This window comes from Melospiza melodia, chromosome 2 (assembly GCF_035770615.1).
Source record: "Melospiza melodia melodia isolate bMelMel2 chromosome 2, bMelMel2.pri, whole genome shotgun sequence".
NCBI classification, from domain to species: Eukaryota; Metazoa; Chordata; class Aves; order Passeriformes; family Passerellidae; genus Melospiza; species Melospiza melodia.
Window position 1 is genome coordinate 6,723,441 of NC_086195.1, and position 24,875 is coordinate 6,748,315.

The window sequence follows — 24,875 nt, forward strand, 5'->3', positions numbered from 1 at the left end:
GAATGAGTATTTAACCTGGGGGAGAAAAGCACAAAAGAAGATAATGTGGGAGTGTTGGGAGGGGAGGTCATTTTTAAGCCAAAAAATTTGGTGTTTGGAAATAACGTTTTGATTCATATGGTTTTCTAGAGCTGGAAGAAGGATGTGTATTGTTAGAAGTCAAGGAAAGTCTTTGGGGACCCAGTCTGAAAATATAAAATTGCATTATTATGTATGATGAGCATCCATGAGCATTCTCTAATTGTCTACCCATAAGACTAAAGAATGCTTTTTTCCCTACTAAGCCATGCACAAATTTTTGTGCTGAGTGCTGCTTTTGGGAGATTGACAATGCCAAAGTCTGCCTACCCTTTTCTCTCCAGTTGATACATCTGGATGTATCAGTCAAGGAATATATTGTGAAAATAGTAACATTTTAAAATTAGAATAATCACTGAGAGAAATAATTCATGTCATGACATAAAATAGTTTGGGTAGTTTAGGAAGTGGCATCTATGTTGTAGCCAGCTGCAGCTGGATCTTGTCTGTCTCTCAGTTGTGGAGTTTCTTTTCAATTGATGCTGTCATTGAAATAGCTGAGACTCAACTCCAGATACCTCGACCTTTTTCTGCTTATTTTAATGCTGGCTGATTCTTCTGGATTCCCTACTCTCCTTATTAATTATACATTGAAAAAATAATGAAATATTATGGAGCACTGCCATGTCTGTGGAATCCAGCATATTGGATTTTTCACCTGGAGTGTCAAGCTAGATTAATTATTCTGATAACAGCAGGATTAATCCATTCATCACATACAGTGAAAAAGGCACTGTTAACATTCAGACTGAGTTATTCTTGATCATGAGAGGTGCAAATGGCAGAACTGGCATTTAGAGGGCATTTGTGCCTTTAAAAAGCCACATTCCCCTGTTACCTTCTCCCTTTCTTGGGGCAGATTCTTGCTGCAGGGCTGGCTGTTACCATGGGGGCAGGAGGCAGCTCTGTGCAGGGCTGTGTAGGTACAAATGTTTGGCAGAACCCTCCAATGTTAGGTAGGGAGTATGATTAACCTGTCATTTAGCATTAAAAACAAAACAAAACCTAACAAAAAAACCCAACAGAAAATAAAAAAGAAAGAAGGAAGTGATTTTTGTTTTTCTGGTTGCCTTAGTTCCTGCTTTCCTAAGGTGAGATTGCCAAGAACCATTGCACGGCTTTTGAAAGCTTAATTTGAGGTCAGACAGTGAATCAAAATCAATTCTTGATTTTTGTCAAGTGTGAGCTGCAGCTGAAGGGTCTGATTTGGGAAGAGGGTGAGCATCCACGCTGGCATCCTGCCCTCACTGCTGCTTCCAGCTGCCAGCATCCTCTGTGCTGGCCTCCACCTTCCTGCACTCCCTCTGAACCGATGGAACTCAGGGGCAGGATCCTTTCAGCTCAAACCCCTCATGTTCAAAAAACTTATTCTATTTTTGGTACAGGGAAAGGAAAAGAAAGTTAGATCTCTGGAATGTGGCCTCATTAAAAAAGAGGCAGGTAACTGGCTGGCTGCATGGCTGGAACTCGTCTCAGCTCATGCCCTTGTAACTGAAACAACTCAACTTTCCAGAAGTCTCTAAATGGATTGCTTTCAGTCGGAACAGTACATAAGCATTATAAAACCTGCAATTACTTTTACTGTAGGGCCATAAAATATAGATCTGTTAAAGTCTGGGTGCAGAACACACGGGCATCCTACAGTTCCGACCAGCCCAGATGAAAGTCTATTATCAATGATGAAAACAAGGTACTAGAAAATCCATTAGGGCTATTTGTTCCCACTTGCAATGATAGTCTCTGTAACCACATTAAATCAAAGCATCTCTGGGACTTCATTACAAATTTCTTTTATCAATACCGTAAGCTGATATAAATAACAGTGTAAGAAAATCTGGGAGAAGAAATTGCATTGCTTTGTATGATTTAGGGATTTGTGATGAATTATTTAGCATTTCTAGCAGAGATGCACTTAATGTTTTCATTGGAGTGGGACCCTGTAGTGCTGGGGACCATGTGCGAATTGAGTGAACAAAAATCGCTGGCTCAGAGTGCTCTGACCATTTAAATTGAATTAAGGACATAAGAGTGTAAAATGAGAGAGCAAAAATGACTAAACTCCTCTCTAGCCACCACTGCTCTGGGATTGAAACTACATTCATATCCAGTGAGAAATGAATAGACATGTTTGGTTTTGAACTCTAAGAAGTAGTAAAGACAGAGACCAACAGAAACCTGTGGTCCCTGTGTGTAACAGCACCTTCCCTGTGCTCTCCATAGCCCCTGCTTCTCTCACAAACAGAAACAAGACTGGCTGGGGTCTCTTCTGGAAATAATGACCTTGGTCAAGAATGGTTAGCAAAGAGAAGCAAGAACTGCATGTTTTTGTGGTAAAAATGGAATCAAGACTTTCTACAAGGGCAGGCAGTGACAGGACAAACGATAATGTCTTAAACTGAAACAGGGCAGACTTAGATTAGGTGTTAAGAAAAAATTCTTTACTGTGAGGGTGGTGAGACACTGGGACAGGCTGCCCCAAGAGGTTGTGGATTCTCCAGCCCTGGAAGTGTTCAAGGCCAGGTTGGATGGGGCTCTGAGCAACCTGGTTTAGTGGAACGTGTCTCTGCACATGGCAGGGGGGTTGGAATGGGATGATCTTTAAGGTTCCTTCTAACCCAAACAATTCTAACAGTCTCTTATTCTATAATTAAGATTGTTGCTGTGTTTTTGACAAGAGTCAAAACCAGCCTTGTTCTTCCTGACCCATCAAGAGGTTTGCATTTCAGTTTGCAGGCCTCGTGAGCTCAAAACATAAAAAAGAGATATTAATCAAACATGCCAATAAAGTTCAGAGAAAGTAACATGAACTCAAACCAGTGATTTCCCCCCCATCACAGATTCCTCTCCCTCTCTGCAGTATGTAATTATCATGAAGTGGTTATCAGTCCTGCAAGAACTAGACACAACAGCATGAGTTAGGAATGTATCATCAATTTATCATCAACATCACCTTGTAATTTCTTTGCTTTTATTGGTCTATACAGCCTCATCATACATAAATAGTGGTATGCAACTTTGTGAAAACTGGTCAAAATGAAAAAGCCCACCTTGAAATATAATAAACACATCAATATCTAACATAAATATATAGTTTGTATTTTAGAAATCCAAGATGCCTGCAACCCCAAATTATAAGAACTATGGCTTGTTAACATAGATGAGGAGATGTGTCTGTGTCAGTCACTGGTTCCAAAATACTTTTAAACAATAAATCTGAAACTCAAACTTGCATAATGCCACATTTTCAGGGACTGCTGGGGTGGATGAAGTTCAGACAATGATGGCAGAGGTTCTAATTTCCTAAAGGATGTGAAAATCCAGTTTTTACTCAAGGCGGCTTTGAAAATCTTAGAGTGTTTATTCATCATTATCACCTCCATGCATTTGTCCCTGTGAAATGGATGTGTCAGGGAAACATGTTCCTGTCCTGAAGGATGGTGCTGCTGTAATGAAGACAGAATTCCAGCAGTTTTCTTTCAGGATGCACATGGGGTAGAATGGAGTGGTCTTCTGAAGGCCTCAGATGGCAGAGAATTCTTTGTCTCCCTCTAAGGGTAAAAGCCCTGGAGACCTTCCCCAAGGTCTGCACAGCTGGAGCTGATGCCATGGGCAGGAGCAAACTCTCAGTACAAGCAGCAATTTTTGTTCAGTCAGCAGGGCTGGTTGTCTCCAAGTCAACCTGAGGCGGCTCATCCTTTGCCCTTCTTTGGGTCTGAAATCTGGGTTTGTTGTACCGTTCTCATTTTTGAAAGGAGGAGCAGATGTGAGCAACCTAATCAAACAGACCCTTTGGGGCAGCTGCTATTCCTAATTTGATGTTTAATCAGTGTAATCATGGAAGCAGAGTGTTTTACATTACTGCAGAGGACCCTTCAGGTGGGCACTGTAGGATTATGTCAATATTGCCCCTTTTTCTCTTCCACTTCACTGTACCAGAAAGGTGAATCCATCAATTATGTCCCAAAAAGCTACAGATTAAATAAACACACAGCCTGCTGTCTCCCATCAGCCTGTCCCCATGGTCTCTCTGCCCTGTTTGACTGAATGCCATATAGCAAAGCCAAAAAGCAGGAAAATTCCTGTCCTCACAGCAGTGACATGATATAACCAATGTCCTTTACTCTAGTATCCCTAAAAAAAACCTTTTGAGGTTTAGCTGAAGCTCCTGAAAACATCCTTGAACACAGCTTCTGAACATGTCAGAGTTATAGCTTTTATGTGTATATCTGTTTATTTGCATATGTACATATAAATATTTTTAAAAGGTAAAAGTCTAATTCAGCTTCCATTCCTTACAAACAGAGTACATCCACTGGGTTTAATAGGAGAGTAAAATCAGCCCATGAAAGGGCTTCAGTCTGAGCTTTGAGGTGGTGACACGTACCAGAGGCTTTAATTAGTCATGTCAGCAAAAGCTTTGCTGACTCAGGGCTTCCACAGCTCAGCTGGTCTGTAGGGCAGCATCCAAGCTGGATCCTATAGGATGTTGACCTCTCTTGAGAACCCTGTGCAGCAGCCAACCATCTGCAAAACATGCAGAGTAATCATAATAATTCCCTTGGCAGTCTGTTTCAGAGAGGAAAGGGAAAAGAAAGAGAGAGAGGAAAAAAAAAAGGAAATTAATTTCAGTTAGCGTTGAAATACTCCTGTGATTATTGCCTTCACATTTTTTAGTTTGGGGCTATGTATTAGAACATTTCTACTCTCAGCACCAAATGTTGTAACAAGGTCTTCAGGGCTAAGACAAAAAAGAAAACTTGTTATTTTAGTTTGGTATTCTCCCCTATCAACAAAGATAGATCTTGATTCTTAAGAGGAAATGTGTTTTTACACATTTTTACACAGAGGTAGTTAACATTATTTATTTGTAGCCACAATAGCTTTCATATCTAATTGTAGGGGTGGCCAACCTCCCTGACCCCATGAACAATATAACAAAATCTTCATGTGCCTGAAAGTCTCTTATCCCTGAATTTATAAGAAAAGGAAGGGAAATAAATTTATGGTGGGTGTTTTGTTTATTTTTTTTCTTGAAGCACTGCCACATAAAGTACCTCAATTTTGCTGTATTGCTGTATGTGATGGCCTGAACTCCTCCATTGCCCTGGAAGCGCTGGCAAGGGCAGGTGCTGCTTTGCAGAACAGCTGCCTCTGGCTGTGTCTGCAGCATTATCAGGCCAAAACTGTTTTCCATGGAAGACCTGTTTGCCCAGGAGAGGTCAGGAGGTGGAAGTGTCCCCATGTGGAGGTGAACCTGTGGCACTGCATGGAGGTGACTTTAAAACGAAGTCACTCTTTAGCAGGTTCAATTCTGAAATTTGTACTTGTACAAATGGGGGAACAGAAAGTAAAATGAGAGTGTTTTTCATGTAGCACATGTAATAACCCTTTAAATACTTTGTGAGCCCTCTAGTGGTGCTGTCCATGCCCTGGGAACCTCCGGGAGGCAGCTGGAGCAGGGCAGCTTTCATGTGAGTACCAAGACTGCTCTTAAGGGTGCAGCGTGCCCATCTCCTTTTTCCTGATGAGCTTTGTAAACCACAGAGGTGAGGGCTTTATTTTTGCTTTCCCTGGTAAAAAATTCTTCAGAACAAAGGTGTGTGGCTCCTACATCTCAGGCAGCTGTGGTGGACAAGGCAGCATCCTAAGACAACTCCATCTTTAATGTGCCTGCTGCAGGTCTGGTTTTCAGTATGCCGTGGGTTAAACAGCATAGCAGGGATACAGCAAGAGTTCAGCAGAGAGGAAAAATTTGGCTGCAAAATCCTAAACCCATTTCTAAAAGAGCTCATCTATGGGATTTCTGTGCTGTGAAAAGCATCACTCTGCTTTTATTCCAAACACAGTTTGGAGCGCTCCTTTATTTTTTTAGAATTGACTCATAAAGACTCCAGGAGGGCAATTAGTGAAATAAACCTCTAATCCTCGGTGCAGTGCCTGCTATGGCACTGCTGTTTAACAGCCTCCTTGCTAATCAATTCTCTTCAGTGGGCTAAATGCCATAGATGCTATGTAAATAAATGCAAGTTTAGGAGTGTTCTACAGCGAGCAGCTACAGGTCTGTTCCTTCTCCTGCACCATAAAATCAGCAGGCATGTTAACAGATATCTGCTCCACCTTGTAGAAATGACTTTCCTTGTTTGTTTTGTTGCTGCAGCTCAGGAAAAACAGAAGCAGGGAGCAGCAATAAACCAGCCTGTTCATCGTGGGCAGCACCTCCAACATCTGATACCTGATGGCAGCCAAGGCATGGAACAAAGGTGCATATTTTAGAGTCAAAACAATGCCCACAGTTTAGGTGGCTATTTTATTTCTTCTGTGATAAATTCAAAGCCCGGCTCTCACAGCTAGAGCTTTCTGGATGAAATGGCTGCTCCTTGTCACCTTCTTCATGCATAACATTCCTCCAGAGGAGAGGTTTTCCTTTACAGGTTGAGATGTTTTCCATTACAAATTTAATTTGTAAGGGAATATTAGTGAAATTAGTGAAACATGAGAAATGTTAGAGATATTAGTGAAAATTAGTGAAACATGAAACATTAGAGATATTAGTGAAACATGTAATAAGTGTAATTTGAAATGGGGCAGTGTGCAAAATCCCATCAAAGACAAATGAAACCTAACCCTGTTGAGGATGGTGGCAAACCCACATCTTTAATGGAACTAGAATTTCACCCGAGTGTGTCAGTGGAAACATCTTTTAACTTTTTTCTCTTCTAAGGAGGGTCAAAGAAACCTGTAAGACTGTGTGTATTTATCATTTCTCTTCTGTGCTGTCCTGAGGTAAGAGCAGTGATGCTCAGAAAGAGATAATTAAACCCTTAATATTTCCAACACTACATCCCAGTATCCTCCAGCACAGAGATGAGGGTGAAAAAATGAAGACACAGGGAGATGGAATTACTTGCCCTGAATTATCCATCAGAACTTTAAACAAAGCACAGCTCCTGTATGCTGATGGCATTGAGCAGAGATTTTAAACCACGTAAATAAGATGATGTTTGGTCCTGCAAGTTCCACTGAGTTATTTACATAACATTCTTGTCAGTCTTCATACTTACATTGAATAGCAAATCTAAATAAACAAACAAAGCATTTTATTTGAGTTGAATAACAAATCCTGAATAAACAAAACATTTTATATGAGTGTCTAGTATTTAAAAATATTCAGAAGCTGAAAAGTTCCATTGTCTTGCCTTTGTAGAGAACTGCTCCCTTCCCTTTTTTTCAGTGTGGATTTTTTAATAATTTCTGATAATGTTGTGATACATATCATTGGCAACTTCAAACACTCACATTTTACAGATAAATGATCTTAATTATACAAATTCCTTCTGCCTAGATAGAGCCTATTAATATAGCAACATCTTATACATTAACACTAACTAATTTCCACATATATTATTTATCAATATTTTAGCATCTAGCACAGGTGGTGAGCTTTCCACTGACTAAAATGGTGAATGAACTCAGGTAAATTATACTGACAGACCATATGCACCCTGTGTATAACTGCTGAAACCTTAGAATTTCACAAAGCAGAAAAAAACCCATATTTTTTTCCCTCTCCAAATGTCATCAGTTTTGGAGCTCATTTTCTTCTATGCACACAGAGACACAAAATATTCAGCAACTTTATTTGGTATATTTATTAAGGATAGAGAACTGGACCTGTTGACATACTGCACATGCAAGGCCATGCTGAAGTTATTAGTTTAACTAATAGGCAGTTAAATGATTTCAAAATGTGCTTAGACCAGGTAAGATTGCTTAAAGAGGAATATTCCTGCATTCAGTAACTGAAAAAGGTGGCAGCAAACCCTGTAAATTTAGATCAGTGCAAGCTAGAGGACAAAGAGCTGGAAATAGAAAAAATGAGAATTGAAAAGAGCTCAGTGAGTCCTGGTGAAATTCCTCAACAGCAAAATACAGCAATTTCTTTCCAGAATGTTTAAAAAGTGTGGGTTTTTACCTTTATTTGAATTTTAATTTTCATATCAGATGTTCTGAAATTTTATTTTTGTTTTCTTAAGTTAGCAAGATCCTATCCATTTAGGAAAAACAGTGGGGGTTTTTCTTCTACCTTGCATTAGACTGAAAATATACACACTTAGTATAAAATAGCTTTAAAATACATAGCATAATTTCCTGCCAAAGATTTGGGTCTGCTCTTACTGGGGCTATTGGTTTGTCAGGATAAACCATACAGGTTTTCATGGGGAAAATGCAAGGTGAGCATCATGAGCATGCAGTACAAAACATGGGTAATTTTATTGAAATACAAACAATTTTTGTTTTTAAATACACACATTGAAAAATAAAGAAGAACAACACTTTTGTTAACTACTTACCTTTACTTCAGTGGCAGCAATAGCAGAGTGCTGTTATTGCCCCCTCCTCATTTCTGCTGCCTTGGCTGTGCAGAGGGAATTGAGTTCCTGGTTCTGTGGGGTCAGGAGCTTCTGAGCACACAGGTGACATCTCCAGGGCTGACAGGAGGTGAGGCAGCCAGCCCACATCCCGTGGGTCACCCTTCAGCCCTCCAACAGAGAATTCCAGGGGTCTGTGATGGACGAGACAAAAATCATCATCACTATTACAGATTTCCACAGAGCAGCCTTGTCCCTGGAGGGTGTAATTACAGAATCATCAAGCTTGGAAGAGACCTGCAGGATCATCCAGTCCCACTGGCAACCCAGCACCACCATAATCACCCCTAAACCATGTCCCCAGTGCCACATCCAGGATGGTTCTTGAGCACTTCCAGAGACTCCACCAAGTCCTTGGGCAATTTATTCCACTGCCTGATCACTGTGTCAGTGAATTTCTTTACTAGTACCTAGTCTGAACCTCCCCTGGTGACGCTTCAGGCCATCCCCTCGTGTCCTTTCACTTGAGACAAGGCAGAGGAGAGACCCCAGCTCACTGCAGCCTCCTCTCAGGCAGTTGTAGATGTCTTTGGGCTCCTTCCATGATCCCAGCTGAGATAAAGTCATCTGATATAACTGAGAAAAGGTAATCTCACAACAGAGATAACATAACCACTTGCCCAGAGAAGTCTATTTCTGTCTGCTAATTAATCAATCAACCCTGATAAATGAATCTCCAGCAAATAAAATGTTTCTCTATGAATTTTGCCCCCTGCTAAGCCTCCTTCCATTCTAAGCACAGGTGGCACAGAACCAGAGGGAGTGGGTTTATACCAACAGCAGCCCTGCCAAGTCAGTGCCCACCTTTCAGTGAAAAGAAAGGTCCTGCTCCATCTCCCCTGCCCTTTCTCCTCAGCTGCTGGCACCCTTCTCCCTCCCCATATTGACTTTGGAAATTGTGTGGCCTCAGGGCGAGCCCACTCACTTGACAAGCTGACATATCTGGCAGTAAATTGTTCTTTTACTTGCATATTTATTTATCTGAGGTGTTGGATTTCCACCAGGTCAATTCTATGCATTGATTTGCCCCAGGGCTACCTGATCACCAGAACCATCCCAAGGGAATGGGGCAGGAGAGTGTGGCTGGGGGAGGAGAGAGGATGAGGGGCAGGGTCTCCTCTCTCTTCCTTGGCAGGACTCAGTGGGATGTGATGCCATAACCAGAAGATGAAGCTCACTGGCAGGCTGATGTCCTGCCTGCTCCTGTCACATGCTCCAGTCCCAGCAGCAGCAGGAGCTGCCTTGGACAAAAATCTGATGCTTCCTCACAGTCCTTGTTTCATTTCTGCACTGGCAGAAATGCATTTCACTGCTGGGCAGGCAGGCAAGAGCCCACGCACACTGACAGGAGGGAGCAGGCATTGCAGGGACACAGAACCACAGCAGGTAGACAGGATACAGATGGCTTGAGATGCTTTGGAAGGGCCTCTGAGCTATCCAGAAGAAATCATGAGCTGTAGCTGTGGGATTGGCATCCTTGAGAGCCCCTCTGGATGTGTTCACAGTGTCCCTCTTCCCACATCACTCAGCACATCTTTCTCCTCTTACACAAATGTCTCCTTATGGCAGGAGCTGTGGATGGATTTAAAAACACTCAAAGCCAACTGAAAACAAAATTCTTGTGACAGCTATCACAAAACTGCAGCTCCACCAGTGATGGCTGCCTGGATGTTGAAACAGCGCTGGAATAGAGTCAGGCTCAGTGCAGTGGCACTCATCAAACCCTGACATGATGGGAGGTATCCTTCCTGCTCACACAGCCATCCCAGAAGCCAGAACTGTCTTTCTGCAGCTGCCTTATAAAAACTTGCTTCTTGAGCTGCATGTATCAATTCAGTTTTCTCTCTTTCTGGATGATGAGCAAACGCAGGCTTTTGAGTTTATCAAGCCACAGCTGTGAGATACCTTTGACAGGGAATCTGCAAACCCAAATCCCCCAGTCTGATGAATATTCTCAAAACTAAGCACATTCAGGCTTCTGTGCACTGGATATCACACAAGATGTGAGGGACTGGCAAAACAGAGCAGTGAGCTTAATTATGAAACAAAAAGCAAATATGAGAGCAACTATGTAGTAGTTAAGGGTACCCAAAACCCAGAGATTAATTCTGTCTTCCTGAGACATGAAGGACTGGCTGTTACAGGCCTGGTTTATCACTGTGTTAAACCAATTTTATGTTGGTGTAAAACCAGGATGATAGAGCTGTGCTGAATAAACCTAAGTATGCATCCCCTCTGTTCTGTCATATACTCTCACAGATATAAAACCAGCTAATGATTGAGAAAATCAAAGAAAAACCTGTAAAAATGAAATGGTAGAAATGTCATGTGCGGGGGAAGAGAATCGTTACACTACTTGATCAATGCACTCGTACTGAAATGATTTGGCCTGAGGGGCAAGAGAAATTTATTGGGAAGATAACATGCAGCAAGATAAAGACCTCTTGCAAAGCAGCATTAAAATATCTTTCCTGAGTAATTAAACCAGGCTGAAAGTTTCTTCAAGACTCTGGAGTTCAGCACACACCTTGTGTGTCTGACCACCTCCATCTCACTGTTTTATTTAATGCTTGCAACCCTTTGAACACTGTTCTGTTGTTACTGAGCTGGTTGTACAGTACTTTATTGGTTTAGGAGACACTTTGATTCACAGTGACTTATTCACAGCATAATTCTATTCAAGAGAAACGAGCATGTGACTCTTTACAACAGCAGCACACTCTGAGTGGATAGCACGGCACACATTGCAAAATCTATATTCATCACAGAGCATGTGTTCATGCCATGAGAATTCATATTTCTTCTCTAAAACTGCACAAGTCTTTCTCAAGTGTAAAAGGCATTAGGAAGTGCACTTGAAAACACTCTGAAGTTCAGGAAATGCCAAGGAACCTCATTTCTAAGCATGTATATTTGCACAGGAACGTCAATATGCTCAGAATCACTGCTGGGCTAGAACAATGCAGGAAAAGAATTTGCAGAAAGGGGGTCAGCATGGCTGGGATGAGCATATTGTGAGAAAAGTACCTTGCATGGTAGCAGAGCTTTCAAGTAATGGCTCCATTTAGTCCCATCTCTGATCATTAACTTTCGCTGTTTAAAATATTGCAAATGTATTCCTGTGACCGCGTTTGCAGGGGTCTTAGGGTGAGGGAAGAGACAAGGATCTGACTCCATGTTTCAGAAGGCTGATTTATTATTTTATTATATATATTATATTAAAACTATACTAAAAAATAGAAGAAAGGATTTCATCAGAAGGCTAGCTAAGAATAGGAAAAAAGGAATGGTAACAAAGGTTTGTGGCTCAGACTCTGAGCCAGCTCCCTTTGATTGGCCATTAATTAGAAACAACTAACATGGGCTAATCACAGATGCACCTGTTGCATTCCACAGCAGCAGATAATCATTGTTTACATTTTGTTCCTGAGGCCTGTCAGCTTCTCAGGAGGAAAAATCTTAAGGAAAGGATTTTTCATAAAAGATGTCTGAAACATATTCCTTATGATATTGTTTCAAAGAAATTTTTGGCTTGCAATAAGTCAGTAGTAATCAGTGGCAATGGTACTTTTACAGTAAATGTACATGAAGTTTATGAGTGACTACACAGTAGGACACAAAAATATCTATTTAGAAATTCCAAGTTTTATGGGTGTTCTCCAGAAAAACCCCAACCTTCTGAGAAGCCCATTTACCCAAGTAGACATCTATATACATCCATTTACTGTAAGAGAAAGCAAATTTGTGCCCTCTGTAATGTTTGCTTTGATTAACTATAGGTGGTTTGCCCTCTGATTGCCTCTAATGTTCTGTGGAACCATTTGTTTTCCTGCAGAGTTAAGGGCATTAAAGGAGGAGGTATTGCCTTCTTTTTGGCATGAATTAATTTTAAAAGAATTTTTGTTTAAAAGGGTATTTTGAAAATCCTGAAGAAGCAGAGATTGCCCAGCCTCTTACCTGTTCACTTTAGGAATGTGCATGAGCAGACACCTGGGACATGGACCTTATTAAGGAAGAAGAGAGAATATTTTTGTTAGGAGCACTTTGTTAAGTTATTGGCAACAAATCACTTGTCCCTCGGGACACAGAGCACTTTCATTTCTACTGGCAAAACATGGAGGGAGCCTGTTCTAAGTTTACCTGTTATTTATTCTGAAAGGTTTTAATAAAGACTTAATTGTAGAAGGGTTTCCAAGGAACGACTTGAAAATGAATGTATCCTTGTCCAGGGAAAATAACGGCTCTGCTGCATAGTTCAGAATCTTTGGGATTAAGGATGTGGCTGGTGGAATTTATGAAAAGTAGTGTAAATAAATACATCAAGATGTGATCATTTGGAGGTTGTTTCTCATATCTGCTCTTCCCCCTCCTTTTGTGTTATTTATTCTTTGTTGTGCAGCCCTGACAGTTTCCTTTGGGAGCTGGTGCACAGACCTGGGGTCTGGCTGTTGGGTCCCCACAGCTGGGATGGGCTGGTCCCACCTTGATGTTCTTGGAGGGCTTCATCCTCCAAACACAACTTTGAGGAGAAAGCAAAAAAGGGAAGGCTCAGGTTCCCTTGCTGGTGCTCAGAGAGATGCTGTACCTGCTGTGGGTGGGGGCTCCACCACCCTACAGCGCTCTGCTGATCTTCCTTCCTTTGCTTTCTGTGGAGCAGTCTGTCGACAATGGGTTATTTTCCACCTGAAAAATGGGAGCAGTTCTGCTGTTCATCCTCCCCTCTGGAGGTTTTCAGGCGCAGGTGTGCTGCAGCAGCTCTGGAGAGCCTGAGGAGCTCACTGCTCTCACACCACGGAGTCAGAGAAAGGCACGTGGGCATGAAGAGCCTTTTGACAGAACTCTCAAGCCTCTTGAACCTGAGCGTGGCTGTTTCTGTTGTGAATGACAGCAAAGAGCCAATCACCCCTAACCAAGCTCATGTTGCAGTAAAGGGAATTTAAATCCTGAGGGTTTTGCTTCAAGGCTGTACAGACACCTCCAGTCGGTCACTGGCCTGTCTTTTTATTCCAGCACTGCTGTAGGAATGTAAATTGGGACCAACAAGGAACAAAATGGTTTCTGTTCCTAAGTAGATGCCTCAGTTAAGGCCATCAGATGCAAGTTTTAATTATCATTGAGGCAATTGAATACCAACATTTTTTTCCTTTGTTTCAGGCTGTAATTTTCTCATTTTACACCTTCATGGTCACTGCTTGTTTTCATGGGGAGATTTTTTGCAGTCCCTCACTCTGATTTTAAAAACCATCTGAAATTGCTAGTACCATAATTAGGACTGAAACTAGGAACAGCTCTCCCTAATAATTGCAGATATGATAAGTAACTGTAATTTATGTTGGCTTTCTATCACCACGAGGTTTACAGAAGGCAAACAAACAAAAACAAACAAAAAGGTCAGCATCCCCACATTTGCTTTTTGCCCAGCCTGTCCCCTCCTCCTCTCCTGGTTCCTGTGGGCTCTGGCTACACAATGGCAAAGGTGTGGGCTGAGCATGTCTGTCTGTCTGTCTGTCTGTCTGTCTGTCTGTCAGTTGTTGCTGCATCTCTCCAGTGTAACATGGGGGTGAACCACACTGGATCTCATCCACCTTGTCCCTTCCTCCCCTGTGCCACATCCTCAAGCACAGCAGCTCACCAGGGCGTGAAAAACTGACCTGACCAAGTCAGAGGGCCCAGTGGATGGGAATCCATGACACTGAGTGTTGGGAAGTTATGAGGAGCCAACACAGAACAGTTTGGCCCCAAACCCTCCTCCCAAGTGTGTCTGCTGGGCAAAGGTCCATTGCAATCTCTCTTATTTCAAGATACTGCAGAAGTACTATAAGAATTAAAAATCATTATGTTTTAAAAAATAACTGTATTTGAGAGAATTGCAGGTTTACTTTTTAGACACAATTGTCTAAAACCCCAGATGTTTCATGTTTAAATCACAATGAACTCAGAGGTCTGATGCTCCACTCAGGCCAGACCCAAGGCTTAGAGGCTTAAGACCATCTAATAGATCATCCCTATGTTGTCACTCTGTCCTTTCAGTGATGATTCAGACATTAAATTTCTCATTTTTATGATTTGTCTTTCAGTGTGTTTTTCATTAATATTAAGACAAAAATAAACCCCAGAAAGTTCCTAGGTGTATGAATGTATCATTAATACAAGTGTTGAATGATTACGTAAGATAAGAATGCTTTTCCTCCTCCCTTGCATTTCCATGGAATAAGAAACTGTAATATGCCTGAAAACTCTCCTTTGAAATGTTGCTTCACAATCATTGACTAGAAAGATCAGAACATTTCCTGAAATAATGTGGTTTGGATAAGGTCACAATAGAGATCAGAGGGAAGAATTGCACCATGTCCCAGTTAAAATATGTCTTTTGACCATTGAATTTGCTCTTTTGTAATTTTGAATATTCCCCCCAAATGAGCATAATCAAGATACCTCCACATGTGTTATTGTGCATGTATCTGTATTTATATTCATGCTCATATACATAGCAGATGCAAAGACTTTGGTTGTAGCACATGCAACTGCAAAAGCAAAGTTACTTCAGAAAATTAACCAGTAATAAAATGCTGTAATTTTTTTTAGAAAGACAAGAAAATGTGAATAAAGATTAGATTGGTAAAAACAAAAATTCATCTGGAAAACTCTTCTACAGTAAGCAGAACTGTTGTTTTTTATCATAGTGGTCAGACAGTCACCTGCAGTGTGGCAGCTGTCCCTGAACACCATTGAGTTCTGCATAGCTCTATACTGCTTTCATAATTGCTAACTGAAAGTTATAGGAAGGAAATAAAATAAAATAAAATAAAATAAAATAAAATAAAATAAAATAAAATAAAATAAAATAAAATAAAATAAAATAAAATAAAATAAAATAAAATAAAATAAAATAAAATAATAAAAGGAATTTCAGAGTATCAGTTGTAAGAGAGCACTGGAAATCAAAGAGCCACAATGTGTTGTCTGGCTGATGGTGTATCCAAAGTTCATCTGGAAGCTGAAAGGGGCCGCAGGAAGACATCGAATGCACCTGAGAGATAACAATGTAAATCAGGCTTTGTGGTAATTAAGGTATGTGTGGTGAAAACAGAGGCAGATGCATGTTTAGATTAGTGAGTTGTGCCAAACATGATTGGTGCTGAAACTTCAAGAATTGATTGCCAAATTCGTTGTTATTCCCGTTCTGGGCAGAGAGTTTGGAGCAGGAGAAAAGTCATTAGCAGCAACTCCCTCAACACTACCAATGTAATGATTAGTAAAACACCTGACACAGGCTGTGCAGCTCTCTGGAGAGCTGGCTGCTTACATGGCCCTAGAAGTTTCTCTTACATTTTGTCTTTTACCTCCTGGTGTCCTAAAGTGATATTTTCCACCTTCTTTTGTCCTAACCCCTGATTTTGGAGACTAAAATAAAACATATGACACACCTTTCAGTTCTCAGGGTCAGTAGGAATATTCACTTGCTGAAAGTTAATCACACACCAAAGAAGCATTTTGAAGCTCATTTTAACCCTGCAACACCCTGCCATGTACCAAAGAAAAACCTACTGGCAAGGATCAGTGTTATCCCCAGTTTTGTCTCCCCTGTTTATGGCAAGAACCTGTGCTTTTAATTTATCATAGTTCCCTCCTGGAGTCTGGTGTTTCAAACAGAGCAGATGTTGTTATGATGATGATTATTAACATTATTATTGATGTTTATAAATTAAAGCCTGTTTGGGGGAGCAGTCACCTGCCTGAGTTCCGTGGAACTGACAGGACCACTGAGGTCCCCACGCCTGATTAAAGGCTGTTTTAAATAGGAATGAACATGAACATAAGTTTAATTGCTTCGCTAGAAGCATGGAAAGTCTCATTCTCTTCATGGGACAAACCTTTGTTCCTTCCAGCCAGACCATGCAGGCACAAATCACCCAGAACAGCCAAAAATCCTCTGCCTGCAAAAATCCCCGGATTGATCCAACTTAACACCTAATTACAGAGCTGGGGAGCTCGCACTGAAGGCGGTTTGAAAGGCTGCCTGGAACATCATGGGTTGAGCTGCCTTTGTTGGGAGCATTGTGCTGTGATGTGTAACGTGGGTAGATTCCTGTGGGATGTTGACAGTTTGTGGGAAATGCATGTAGGAGGAACTGGGTTACGAAGACCAGGGGGTTTAAATTTTTTTTTCTCTTACTCTCTGATTGTACTGCATGTGGGCTTGGAGATTTTTGGGGTTTGTTTTGTTTTGTTGGCTTTTTAAGCTATGGGGAAGGAAGAGCTTCTGGTTTTGGAAAAATCTGGCCACTCCATGCAGTGTGTCATGAACCACTCGTTCCTGAAGGACTGGTCCTACCCTCCCAAAAGGATGCTGCTTGATGCTCCTGAAAGCTCTAATGTTCCTTTTTTTTTTTGCTTATGGCATTTATATTGAGTGTTAATCACTTGTTCAGCTATGGATTTATGTAATAAATTAATTAGCTCTGCAATGTTTTCTCCACTCTCTGCCTGCCAGTCTGTCTCTGCTGGGACTTGTTAGTTTTTTTCCAGTTACAAATAGCTCTCAGAATTATTATTTGTTTTTAAATAATTTGTCAGGCTAATATTTTTTTCCCTTTCAGACCAGAAGTGGATTTTCTCCTGTGTGTTATCCCAGCCTGAGGCACTGGGCAGGCATGATTTGGGTCTGCACTGGCAGCGGGTTTGGGTTTTCCACACTCACAAATACAGAGTTTAAAGCTCATGGGCTTACAGCAGTGCAAGGATAGGGCCAGAAGCTTTGCCATTGGAAAAGGATGGATCTTGCTTCCATGAACAACTTAGTATTAACAGGGCATGAGATATCCAAAGTCATAACGCCATTTGTTATAGAAGAATCATTTTCATAGCACTCTCCCTCCCATTCTGTCTGTTCCCTCTCCTGAGTGTATGCTGGAATTGGTATGATATCAGAGCAGGATCTGTTTAATCCAGATATGTGTTTGGTGTTTACAACTTCTTGAAAAATATTTCTTGAACTCCATGAATTTGCATATTCCAGTTTTCTTCATATGCATTCAGTCCATTTTAATTTTGCTAGAACAAAGAATTTCAGAGAATAGTTTTGTATTGGTGTTGTGAGAAAAAATGCAGTCTTTTATCACTCCTTATGGATTTTTATTATGTAATGTTTCCACCTTTTTGAATGAGAGAAACATTGAATAGGAGCACAGGATATTTCATTTGTATTAGACTTATCATATTGAAACCTCTAATATATTTCTTCTTATTTTGTCTTTAAATTAAATGGACCTAATCCTTTTATCTTTTCACATAGAAAATTCCTCATTCCTCTATTTATTTTAATTATTTTTATCTGAATCCCCTCTGTTGTTGTATTATCTCCTCTAAAAGCACTGACCAAAACTGAACACAGTGTCCCTGTTGGCAGTGCATTATTCATTTACCTATCACATTATGCTGTTTATAATGTTTTCCACCCTGTCTTGCACCTCATAATACACAATTTGTCTTTTTTTTCCCCACAGATTCCACACTCTACAGAAGCTTTCCTGCAGAGCTCTCATCAGGAGTGAACCAAGCCTTTTCCAGAGTGTAGCAGTTTATAAGTCAATAAAGCGACTCTGACTTTCCAAATTCTTCTTACTAATTGTCAATGCTTGTACTGGGCTGCCATTCACCTGGCATTGTCAGGGTTGTCACCATGTTTTTCTTCAGTTTCAGCCAATAATGTGTTCAGTTCTGGTCCTCTCACAACAATAAAGACTTTGAGGCTCTGGAGTGTGTCCAGAGAAGGGCAATGGAGCTGGGGAAGGGGATGGAGCACAAATCTCATTATCAGTGGCTGAGGGATATGAGGGTGTTTAGCTGGGTAAAAAGAGGCTCAGGTGGGACCTTATCACTCTGTAAAACTCCCGGAGAGGAGGTTTTGAGCAAGTAGGCATTGGCCTCTTCTCTCAAGAAAAAATTAGAGGATGAGAGAAGGAAGGGGAGGTTTAGATTGGATATTAGGAAATTTGTCTTCACAGAAACAGCTGTCAGGCATTGAAACAGGCTGCCCAGGGAAGTGGTGGAGTCAACACCCCTGAAGGTATTTAAAATACCAAAAATTGGTCTTCTGTATAATACATTTATTGTTTTTATGTGAGAGCTCTGAGGGACATGGTTTAGTGGTAGATCTGGAAGTGCTGCAGTTGAAACCGATGCCTTTTCCAACTCAGCTCTGTGATTCTGCATGTGTGTGTGCTCTGCAGATGCTCCCACATTATCACACATCCCTTTCTCAGGTTCATTTCCACCAGTAGCCCTGCTAGAAGACACGAGACACAACCCAGCTCAGTTCCTGCCAGGCCACCTGGGTTTTATGTTCTTACTCTTCCCCTCACACCTCTGTGCTGCGCTCCAGCTCATGGGGCTCGTGCTGACACAACTGAGCTCCTCTGAACTGGCTGGCGCAGGTGGAGCTGGCAGAGTGTGGGAGGCTCAGAGCCTCCCTGAGGTAGCTGAGATGATCTCTGTGCTGAGATGATCTCTGTGCTGATACACCTCTGTGCTGATACACCACCCCTGTGCTGATACACCTCTGTGCTGATACACCCCTGTGCTGATACACCACCCCTGTGCTGATACACCTCTGTGCTGATACACCCCTGTGCTGATACACCACCCCTGTGCTGATACACCTCTGTGCTGATACACCCCTGTGCTGATACACCACCCCTGTGCTGATACACCTCTGTGCTGATACACCCCTGTGCTGATACACCACCCCTGTGCTGATACACCCCTGTGCTGATACACCCCTGTGCTGATACACCTCTGTGCTGATACACCTCTGTGCTGACACACCCTGTGCTTATACACCCTGTGCTGATACACCACCTCTGTGGTGATACACCCCTGTGCTGATACACCCTGTGCTGATACACCCCTGTGCTGATACACCTCTGTGCTGATACATCATCTCTGTGCTGATACACCTCTGTGCTGATACACAACCCCTGTGCTGATACACCACCCCTGTGCTGATACACCCCTGTGCTGATACACCACCCCTGTGCTGATACACCTCTGTGCTGATACACCCCTGTGCTGATACACCCCTGTGCTGATACACGACCCCTGTGCTGATACACCTCTGTGCTGATACACCATCCATGTGCTGATACACCTCTGTGCTGGTACACCTCTGTGCTGGTACACCCCTGTGTTGATACACCACCCCTGTGCTGATACACCACCCCTGTGCTGATACACCCCTGTGCTGATACACCACCCCTGTGCTGATACACCACCCCTGTGCTGATACACCCCTGTGCTGATACACCACCCCTGTGCTGGTACACCTCCTCTCCTGCAGCACGGGAGCTACGCTGGCAAAAAATAACTCATGTCAAGCTCCTCAGCCTCTAGCTGCACCAACTTGTGCTTGGCCTGCTTATTTCAGCCATGGGGAGGCTTATTCCAGCATCCTGTGCTGCCATGTGTTCAACAGCCTTTCTGGGGAAAAAAAAATGACTTTATCAGATGCTTTTTTGCATAACATCCACTGAGGTAACTCTAGTAATTCCAGATTCTTTCAGGCCTCCATTGAGCAAAATTCATAAACTTCTGCTTAATAGTTAGCTACCACCAGTGGGATTTTTCCTGTGCTCTTATGTTAAACTCAGCGACATCTTTCTGTTTGAGTACTTGGCTGAAGAAACAAGCTGTTTTATGGGATGCAGTTCTTTACACTTTATTTCTAAAAAGTTCATTTCTGTAGCCTGCAGAGCAGGTTCTGTGGTGCTGTGCCTGAAAGGCTGCTCACTGATAGCGGGAAATGTTGGCTGCAGTACCTTTCTAAACTCTGGCCAGCAGAGCATTGAGATTAAGCAATAATTTGAGCAACATCATCATGAGTGGGGAGAGCACATGGCCAGTTAGTCACCAGAGGTACAGACGCACGCAGAAAGTAAATTCCCAACCTGTTATAGTAATGCACTGAGTTACTGGAAATGCAATATGAGCCTACTTTCATGAGCAAGGATGAAAGAACTTGTTTAACCTTTGTACAGCATTTTCCACCCACACACGGGAGTGACATCAGACGCCTCGTATAGGTAAAAAAACAAGTCAGCATTTGGGAGACTCCCAAGCAAGAGACAGAGATAACCCCTTGCCTCTGAGTTTGTGCATTTAACATGCTTGTGGTGGGTCACTTGAAACTTCTTGCTGCTTATTTCTGGATCTTGATGGCTGTGACAGAAAAAAAAAAAATAGAAAAAATCTTCAGCCCTGTGCGTTAACACACTGGAGGTGAAGCACTTGCTGGAAGGTATTTTATGTTTGTGCAAGCATAAAATAGGGGGTTTGCATTTAAATTGGGGGATATTTGAATTTTTAATATCCTGAAGATCAGATCATTGGCACTGGAGAGGGATTTTCAGGAGGCCAGTCATTAGCTGGCCTTTAAGTGAGATTGCTAAGCCTGGGAATGGGAGTTGGAGTGAGCATCACTGAGCCAGATGAGCAGGACAGGGCTGGAAGTGTCTGGGTGGATTTCAGTCCCCTCAGTACCACCTGAAAAGTCCTGCAGATTCCTGAAGTTCAAGATTTCCTGAGCAACTCTATGCTAACCTTTGTGTTACTTTCAAAATATGTCGGGGCTCAGTTCCCGTGTGTCCCACCATGCAATAAGAAACGATTTGGTTTTAATTGATGGTTTTGATTTTTGGAACAATCTGATTCCTCTTTCCTCCCTCCTGCTCACCTCCCACCCCTCAAAAATGCTCGATAAATAAACTTTGAAGCCCTGGGAGAAGCAGCATGTGTTGGTGAAGGGAGAAGGTGGGGGTGGCAGGGGTGGTGGAAGGAGCTCAGTTTGTCAACACAAGAGCCAGGAAGCAAGTTATAAATAAGGCTTGTGGTGGAGAGGGGGCCAGCCCACATGTTTTTAAAAAAGGGCTTAACTAATCACATGGGGCAGCTAATTCTGGTATTTGTAAATACAGTTCACTCTCTCTTGGTGGATGAAAGGAGAGCTAAAAGAGGAGCACAGTTCAGGGCATGGCAAGTCCATCTCTACACCCGAGTGCTGCCCCGTGCAGGTGCCCAGATTGCTCTGGACCACAGGGATGCTCCTGGAAAAGACTTTGCTGTGCCCAGGCAAAGCATGAATGGAGGTGTACGGGAATGGATGCTTTCTCAGAATTCAAAAATCCTAAATAATGGCTCTGACAATGCTCAGCCTAAATTCTGAATGCATTCCTAAACCACAGAATGTCTCATTTGCAGCAGGGATTCATGACTCTCTCAAGGTGGAAGTTGACTGTGAGAGGCATATGACCATGAGAATATACTTGGCTGGACTGAGATCAAAAGTGAGTTTTTGACACACAAAGATTTTTAAATCCACTGATTCAGTACAGTCACATTTATATTTATTTATTTTTTCTGTGTAGAGCATATAGTGAGCTATTCTTGTGGGTTGGATGACACTCAAAGTCCCATGATGGAGGCATGACACGGACTTGACACTGCTGCTACAGTGTCAGTGTCCTCAGTTCAACAGCCATGGGAAGGCTGAAAAAGGTCAGAAAAAATAGCTTTATCTCTAGAGGGATAGTCTGCAATTTAGTATTTGGCCAGGCAAACTCAAATCACATGTATATATCTTTATATGTCTATACATATACATATACTTATGCATATACATACACACACACAAATATATATATATATATATGTATATGTATATATGTATATTTATTTATTTATTTATCTCCATGTATGAATAGCTAGAAATATACATATAAGTGTATAAAGAACAGTATTGTACTCTTCAGTACGGTTATATTTAATTTCACTTTCCTACAGTAAAAAACTAAAGAACACTAGTCCATCTCCCTTTTTTACTTAAAGAGCAGTAAGACACCTAAATATGTGACAGAGCAGATATGCAAGTGTTTGTACTCTATTTTTATACTTGGAAAAGTATATTATAAACAGACACATGTGAAATTATATATATACATACATACATATATATATATATATACATACATATTTATATATACATACATATGTTATATTATATATATGATTATGTATATATTATATATGTTATGTTGATGTTTATATATCATAAACAGATATAATAATAATAATGATAATAAAAGCAAAAGCTGTATTTAGGTCTGCCTTGCTAAGGAAAAGGAAAGCAGAGGGAAGCTGCAATAGGTATTGCTGTAGAAACCTCCCTGAGTCATGCCCTGCCCTTCATGCCCTGGATGTGATCCCAGTGGGATCCTGCAGAGCTCTGGAAGTGCAGCACAGCTCCAGCTGGGAATGTGCCATCACCAGCAGGAGTCACACAGTGAGTGAGCATGGATTGAAATTTCTGGGTGAAATTCTGGCCCTGCTGACCTTGGCAGGTGTTTTGCAACTGGATGAAATGGAAGGAGAATTTAATCCTCTTTGTCGAGAAGAAGAGAGAGGAGAGAAGCTGTGAATCAAAATTAATACCCAGGTACAAAACTGAGGGAATTTTATACTTCTGGGTGTCAGGGGTCCTGCTCTTGGTCTGGAAGGTCACTGGATGAATCAGGAAAGAAAGTGATAGAAAAATGTCAATTTCAGTGTTTTCCTGGTGTTCCAAAGATGCAGGAAATTAGGACCGGTTATAATTTAAATGTACCTTGTGGACAAGATTTACCAGAACTTTCCTACACCTGATGTTGAGAGCATACATCTGACAACTTTCACTCTCCTTAAAACAAAACAAAAGACATCCAAGAGCAAACTTGGAAAGTTTTGCTTTGAAAACAAAAAAAGTTTTAAGAGAAACATCTGGAAAATATCTTTTAGAGGACACTTTGGTACCCTACAATGCAGGGTGCTTTGTCCCCTTCCAATATTGCATAAAAATGATGGAATTTGCTGCATCCCAACACCATTGTGAAGGGTGTTCCTTCCTAGCCAGCAGAACATGACACTGGAAGGACAACAAAAGGAACACCCTAAAAGTTACAGTTCCTATTAGGCCTGTAAAGTCTTACAAACAGGGGAAGACTAAATAGAATTTCTAATTTATATGCATATATGAAAATAGTTATTTTAGTAATCTACTCCATGTCACTTCTCAGACCAATTGGAACAGAATGCATTTAAGAATGCACAAAGAAATTATATTTCTATTTAAGTATAAAAATATGCAACTTTCACTTCAGTCTTTAGTTTTATATTTAGTCTAATATTTATATTCCTTCACAAAGGCAATGTATCAGCAAAAGCTGTCCTGGCCCTACAAAATACAAAATTGTCTCTAGTAATTTGCAGAGGTGTCTGAGCCCAACATTCCTCTCTGGACAGTTTCCTGAATGTAACCTGGTGCTGCTCTTCCCAGAGGATCATAAAAAATATTTTCACTGGAAGCACAGGAAGCTTCTTGACTTTAAGACTCTCCCACATTTGTATCAGACTAATATCTGTTCTGTGCTCTTGTGTTCCATAAAATAAGTGAAAGCAAGCAATATCTGAATTCCCAACTATGGTTTCTGGATGATATTTTTCCCAGGAACAAATTCAGCGGTGGCGGTCAAATCCCAGCACTTCTCTCCAGTTCAGTTTGTAAAATAACAATTTTATGCTTTCAAGGTTGTATTGCAATTTCTTTGTATTTTACCTGTGTTTTGAATCATGATCAAGAAATGATAAATTGATCTCATATGCAGTACCATCAGTCTAAAATGTTATAATATCTTTGGCTAATTATTTAAATTGATTGCAAACAATTCTAATGAGACCTTTTTATGTGAATTTATTTTTAAATGATACGTAATTATCTTAAATTGGGACAAGTGTTTAAACCGGCAAGCAAACTAATTGAGACAAATGTCTCAAAGCCATGATCTCTTGTCTAGGAGAGGAAATGTTAAAGCAAGACTGACAGTGGATAAAATGATAGGATTTGTAGAACTTACTTATTCAGAGAGTCTGTAACATCTTAATGTCAAATCAGTCAATCCACTTCGAGCAAGTTTCTAGGCTGAGTATGGATCCAAACCAGAAGTCTGTGCTTCAGAAATATTTGGTTTCAAAATTCTGATTCCCTATGGATTTTATGGACTTTGAGTAGAACTGGATGAAAATTTCCACGGAGAGCACTTCCAGCACCAGTGATCCATCCATGGAGCTGGGTGCTAGCATTGATCAGGCTGTGTTGCAAGTATTGTGAAACTGCAATATTTGTTTTGAAAAGACACAGATCCTGAGGCTCGAGAGCCTCAGCCACTTCATTTTTTGATTAACAAACTATTTCCAGCACTGAAGCAAGAACTTTTTATTCTGTACAAAACATGGCCATGACTTCTTAATGGAAAATTATAATTAGACTCAATCTTGTGTTTT

The 24,875-nt window shown here is 41.2% G+C and overlaps 2 long non-coding RNA genes across 3 annotated transcripts in view; one reads left to right on the forward strand and one right to left on the reverse strand.

Moving 5' to 3' along the window:
- LOC134415060 (uncharacterized) overlaps positions 1 to 18,122 on the forward strand; it is a 50,476-nt gene extending 32,354 nt beyond the window's left edge. Inside the window, exon 3 of the long non-coding RNA XR_010026911.1 lies at positions 18,014 to 18,122. This is a non-coding gene — a long non-coding RNA (uncharacterized LOC134415060). The remainder of the gene's footprint in view (positions 1 to 18,013) is intronic.
- Positions 7,917 to 24,636, reverse strand: LOC134415059 (uncharacterized). 2 transcript variants are annotated; one of them, XR_010026910.1, is made up of 3 exons: positions 24,449 to 24,636; positions 12,465 to 12,510; positions 7,917 to 8,641 (listed from the first exon to the last, which is right to left on the reverse strand). It is a non-coding gene; the product is annotated as an uncharacterized LOC134415059 (long non-coding RNA). The 2 variants fall into 2 exon arrangements; XR_010026909.1 differs by lacking the exons at positions 7,917 to 8,641; positions 12,465 to 12,510 and adding exons at positions 15,407 to 15,537; positions 20,533 to 20,723.
- Between the last annotated feature and the right edge of the window lie 239 nt (positions 24,637 to 24,875).